General features: G+C 36.2%; 1 long non-coding RNA gene across 1 annotated transcript in view; it reads right to left on the bottom strand.

The window, feature by feature from the left end:
* Positions 1-4,465: 4,465 nt before the first annotated feature.
* The window catches only part of LOC122812243, a 277,421-nt gene continuing 275,366 nt past the window's right edge, over positions 4,466-6,520 (bottom strand). The window contains exon 2 of the long non-coding RNA XR_006366375.1: positions 4,466-5,216. This is a non-coding gene — a long non-coding RNA (uncharacterized LOC122812243). The remainder of the gene's footprint in view (positions 5,217-6,520) is intronic.

Below are 6,520 nucleotides of genomic sequence, written 5' to 3'. Positions count from 1 at the left end.
AGATGGATGAATCTGTAGGAATGCTTTAGTGAAATGTGACTGTCTTGTCCCAGCCCCACCCTGCCGCAGCGAGTACCTATGATTAAAACCCATGTAAACAGTCTAAGCTAACTGTCTCACTTTCAGGCTTAGATTATTAATAAATCAATTATAATAGCATTTCGCAAATTTTAAAAGAGTTACATGCAAATTAAGATGATAATTATATTGTTTGATCGCAGGTAATATAACCTATCTGTGTTTCAGAGTCTTATATTTTTGCATACATTTTATCCTTATAGCTGTTGCTGCATCTCTTAAAAACTGTGTTGTAAAAAGCACTTTATTTTATGGAGATACTCTTTAGTAGTGAAAACAAAATACTACATCCACAGTCTGTTAACCCACATAACTGTTACTAGGTATACTCCATGTGGTCCAATGTATTCCCCTTGCACTTTTTGGCCTCATGATTTTAGCCTTCCCTTGGTTTAAACATGCAAAGGGCTAGTTCCCTGTGGTTCACTGTCTGCTAGTCCCTATTTTATATGCATTGCATTGACAGAAAATATTTAAAGTTTCAGCAGAGCATAGTCAGTCTGCAGTAAAGGGGGGGGGGTGCAAATATTTTTGGAATGCATAGGGCTACAGTCATTAGAAAACTGTTTCATAGGTATGCAGCAGATATCAGTGTTCCAGCTATATTGCTGGTGAATGTCCATGACTTTTTACTTTTTAAGTCTTTATGGGTACATTCAGGCCAGTAAAGCCAAACCATACTAGCTGTAAACATGTTTCAAAGTTTTGTGACCTCATAAGTACAGCATAAGTGGATTGTTCCCCCTACTGGATTTCTTTGGAGGAGTCTCTAAATCAATCCTGGTGTTAGTATGGCCTTTTCTCTATCACTTGTTAGTCAATCTCCTGTATTTTTCTTCTCCTTTTCTGACCTTTGCACTCATCATGTATCTTATTTTTCTCTTTAGCTCCCTGTTCCTCATTCATTAATATTTCCAAGCTGTCCATCTTTGCATTGGTGTCATCTCGAGTAGGAGTACCATCACTTGAAACCTGCAATCTTTTTTTACATTCTCATGTATGCCGGATTTTTTTTGTGTGTTTGCACTTTTCCCCTCAGTTTCACCTTCTTCCTGTTGTATCAGTCTTTTGGTGGTGGCTGTTCTGTTTGTCTATGTCAACACAGTCACTGTTTCTTGGCTCCTTCCCACTCTGTTTCCAGCTCTGAAAGTATTTCCTCTACGTCTCCTTCTTCTGCTGTCAATTTTAACTGTTTATTTGTTACATTCACTGCATCCCACACTCTCAACAAAGAAATGTGTCTCCATCAACTTCCATTGACTGGAATATCAGGTGAGCAGGGTAGTTGAACTGGAGCAGCTCGTTTCATATTCTCACCATTTATTACCTCTAAGCACACAGTCTTGGTAAATAGTCTGAAGAAAGATACATATATTCTTTCCTCAGGGGCATCCTACCATACTGTCTACTGTTTCTCACCAGCCAGTTGGTGTGTGCTGAACTCATGACCATTAACAATGCATGGTGTCTTTCTTTGTAGTCTATACAATCTGTCCTTTTTTTCCCACCTCTATTAAATCCTTTCAATCGTTGGGCTTACATATAAGGGAATATACAGTTCATCCTTAAATAAGTGTTCCGTTGACATTCTTAATTCTTTCTCCAGGATGGTCTCAGGTATTCCCTATATTCTAACCAGAATGAATGCAATTTTTTAGATAATTTATTTTCTCTGTCTCCTTTATTCCCTATCCACTTCATTTATTTGCATTTATACTGCCTCTTGGTTGGGGACCGGTGTAATGGCTAAGACATTTACCTCAGAGGCACAAGATGCAGGGTTTGATTCCCACCTTTAAGGGAAATTAGGCTTAAAATGGCCTACAGTGGCAGCTAGCCTATTACTTACCTATGAACCTAAAACCTGAGTGCATCTAAGCATTTCTATAGTGATTTATATACTATTCATCAGTTTGGTTGAGTCATGGTGAACTTGTGATAGGCCTGCAAGTCTACAAATGTTTTCTGTAAGAGAATAATCGTGTTCTTTTGATATAATGTTAACCTTTCTAGCAGGTTTTCTGGTTCCCATCCACCTTCAGTCATTCTGTTGTGAAAGAAAAATTATTTATTTGTTAGTAGAAACAAAAGAATTAGGCACTCACTGCAGGGGAGCTCACTCACTAAGTGGCCATCTTCCAAACAGGCTAGCTCTCTTGTATCAGGTTTGTTGACTGATCTTTAATGTTAATGCCATATACGAGTGAATGTGGAAGTTCTGAATTCTAATAAAGTTGGTTACAGTCTAAAACAAGTATTTCACAAAACAGATTATGTTACAGATACCAAAGTATGTTTTGTCTGCAAACTTACAGCTGTTAGAAATGACTTGTATAGTTTGATGAAATGTTTTCAGTTAATATTAAAATGGGAAGCTTGTTGGATGATGCAGTCAGATGGCTGAATTTGTTGATCTGAAACCTATCTTATTGAAATAATCTCATTAAACTGCAAACATTGAGTTTTCATAAGTGTGGAGAGGCAACAGTTGAAGTTTCCTGACCCTCTTTAACTAACATGACTAACTCCAAAGTTAAAAAAAAAACACATCATAATTTATAAAATGTTTGTGCATTCATCTATTTGATGAGGTTGTCTCAAGAAATTAAGTTTTTCTGAAAGCTGACTCAACCAGTCAATGGAATGTCAATATTATCTACTGACACAGAATTGGTTAAGGAAATGTTACTACTATAGGGTGGTACATTAAAATCATTACACTGTGACAATATGGTAAAGATGATAAGAATAAGGACAGAAAGAGTCAGGGGGGGGACTAAGTCACAATATTCTAACAAAGATAGGAGTAAGGAAGGAGTCAGAGAGGGCGAAACTGAGTACAGGCAGTTCCTATGTTAGTACTAGGCTAGCTGCCCTTGTGGGCCCTTTTATGCCTAGCCAATTTTCCTTCCAAAGATGAAAATCAAGCCCTGTAAATTTCATTTATGTGGTAAATAGCTTAACCATTATGCCAACCCAGAACTATCTATGATGTAAGCTGTGGTAGAGCAGTGGATTACATTCATTTTCATCACAAAGTAGGTTTCTGGCATACACACACACACACATACAAAACAGTGAAAGACAAAATCTCACTACTAGGAGCTATGCATCATAAGCACCTGATTTCAGGGTTCCACTGCCACCAGAATTTAATATCATCTCCTTTGGTGTTACATGGAACCCCTGGGAAGCAGATATTTCCTAAGAAATGGTCAGGCCTCCTATTCCACCATTCAATAATCTGTTTCCAGTCTTCTTTAATCCCTAGTACCCCCAGCCTAGTGCAAACAGTAACTGGATAGTCCTCTGTTTACCAATATGGCCATCCAGTGATTGTCAAAATGTGGTCAATTCATTGTTCAGTGATATAGTTTCTTAGCTGATGAATGGCTGTGGAGGTCAGTGTAAAATCGGGCCTGCTGCTATCTTGCAGCCCAAATTCTGCAATACCGACTCAGACGGTTTAATCCACGAGTCACAAGAAACAAATCAACTGTTTCATGTCAGCCAGAGAAGTATCAATCTGTCTCATATAATTCAAACCAAATAATTCTGTAAGGAGCACATAGTGTAACTTAACAAAGCTCCAAAGTGAAAATTAATATGAAAAATCAGTTTTATGAAGCTAGTAGAAAAAAGCAAAAAGCAAACCTGTTCATTATTTGTTTTTCTCATTATAGATTGCTATATGTTAATGAAGCAGTCTGCTTGTTTAAAATTATTTTTCATATACCAAGTGTGGAAGTCAGCTATACAAGTCAACAGACTAAGGTCAAAGAAAGTGCTACAAGTAAATAGTCTAGCTATTTCCGTAAAACAATTACTAACTAGTAACTCCTTTGCTAATAGAATTGGAAGCCCCAAGACCTTCCTTGTATCTACCAACATCCAGATAATTATTTTCTGTGTACCTCTGTAGTTTAGACCCAATTTGCAGTGCCTCGTCTGTTTCAGAAGTGGAATTAATGAAAGTTCTATTAGGAATAATAAGCGGCCTGCATTGACTTCTGTTTGCATTTCACAAAACTCAGATGTAGCATTATTTAATGTATTTCTTTCCCTTTGTTCATGCCCATATTAATTTAAATGGAAACATGATTCTTATCTACCAATGTGCATCTACTGTTATTGCCGTTTCTTAATCCTGTGTTAAGGTCGCAGTCTATAGCTCACGGCATTGGATTTCTGTACAACAATCATTATGGCTGTGACTGTAGCAAAGAAGTAGATTCAGTTTCAGAGGTGTAGACCATATTTCATTCTAAATTTGCTGATACATAGAAAATAAAAGGAACCCAAATTCAGGCAGTCCTGAAATATATTTGAAACTGCATGTGTTTTATCTTGCATGGAAATGTTAAATAAAATCATCTTACTGGACTAATCATATGCATAGACTTTTTTAATCTCTCAGTGAAGACAAAAGAAATCTTGGGTAACATATCAAAAAGTGCTAACATATATTTGTCATATTGTATTTAAACACTCTTGAAAGACAGAGTCATCCAAAATGTCATTTTATAACACAATAAGGAAAATAAAGCTTATTATTAAAATAAACATTTTAATTATAAAACACAAAGACAATTCTGCTGTTTATATTAAACTACAAAACATTTCAGGTAACTATCTTACCATTCTGCTTCATGCCAGACTTTCATCTTTAAATAGAAGGACTGCTAGCTTTATACTGTAATTAATAGTTTAATTGCCCTGTTGATCATTGTGTTGTCTTTTGTTCAGTGAATTGTTACAAAAAGAAAAAAAAAATCACGTTTCCAGATACATGTTAAAGAAACGATACATTCCCACAATAAGCACATTTGTCATTTGGCTGTCTTGCAAACTAGGTCTCATTCTTATAAGAAAAACAATAATTTTCAGGGGGTGCCAGCTGATGGTGAGAAGCCGTTTCACAGGAATTCAAATAAAATGACAGACAAACTGAAGAACACATCTCCCCTCAACTACGCGTATTCTCAAGCAATAACAACGCAATCCGTATTATCTACCCAAGAATACCCGTCTTCGAAAGGAGTGCTTCATCGCAAAATGGTTCCCTCCAAAAATCCAGCAAGTATCTTTGTGGACTGAAACTGACACGTAGACATCAGTCAGGACATTGTTCTTCTAACCTGTTAAGAGAGAAATCATTTCAGTATGTTTATACATTTTGCTCCTTAATAGTTTTCCTCAAAAAAAATACAGTGTGAAAAAGAAAGATACATGCCAGCAATACATATTCCTAACAGGATAAGTTTCTGATATATTAGTTTTGGGTCTTGGATGATAATTAATGTTACAAAATGGTGGTCATTTATTATCTGACAGACTTCCTCATTATTAAGCCAGCCATTACCCATTCCCTTGTTGTGTAATCTTTCATTCTTTCTATTTCTCCAGTTGACATACACTAAATAAGACCACAACAACTGCAAACATTTACCTTTAATATTGGAATCACACAATCTCAACAAAAATGTATCTGTCTGCCAACCTAGGTGGATAACTGAAATTAAAATGTATATAATTTTACCTGCTGAATCAAGAACATAACAATGAACAAAAACTGTCCATTTTAATTAATTCTATTGTTTAAAAATCACAGTATACAATAGAAAACAGCTACAACAATAACAATGGTGTTTTAAACAGAAAACAATTACCAGCTAAAAAAGATTTTACACTTATTTCTTAATGTCAAGTTCTTTTCTGCTCATCTTTGCTAATTCCAGTGTTTATGTGCATACTGTATTTCATAAGTTAAATACTGCTTGCCACTAGCCTGAGGTTACATTTAGTACAGACATCCGTATGTTACCTGCTGTGTTGGTTTCATGTAAAGATATAACACACCTCGGTTGGGCTAACAGTGTAAGGCTTCACCTGTTTGAAGGCAGAAGCTTATACTTTCTGACAAAGGGTTTGAATTTCTTACAGTTTCCTTAATCTGTGATCAAGGATTTTGATACTCGGCTCATGTTTCACTGGTCACTGATCACGATAACCAGCACATGTCATACTGGTCATGGATCATGATACCCAGATCGAGTCTCGCTTGTCATGGATCATGATACCCAGTGCATGTTGTACTGGTCATGGATCACAATATCCAGCGCATGTTACACTGGTCATGGATCATGATACCTAGTGCATGTTAAACAAAGCCAAAAATAATGAGGGTACAATCAGGGAGAAATTTTAAATATTGCTCTTATAAACTTAGAAAGTTGCCAGAAAGTTTCTGAAGGATATGAAGTCTGAAACTCAAATGCATGTCATTATTTAGTGACTTCAGTTCTCTATGATTTGCCAGAAAGCCAGAAATTTTATAAGGAACAGACCAAAAATATGAAGTGAAAATCTGGACATTCTGCTAAATCTTGAAAGTTGAGAAATATGACTGTGTATCAGCATGGCTGATGAGTGAGGATCCTCC

This window comes from Protopterus annectens, chromosome 9.part0, assembly GCF_019279795.1.
Source record: "Protopterus annectens isolate FY-2018-M chromosome 9.part0, PAN1.0, whole genome shotgun sequence".
Classification (NCBI taxonomy): Eukaryota; Metazoa; Chordata; order Ceratodontiformes; family Protopteridae; genus Protopterus; species Protopterus annectens.
The sequence above is the reverse complement of the archived record's forward strand: the minus strand, read 5'-3'. Positions and strand labels throughout refer to the sequence as shown.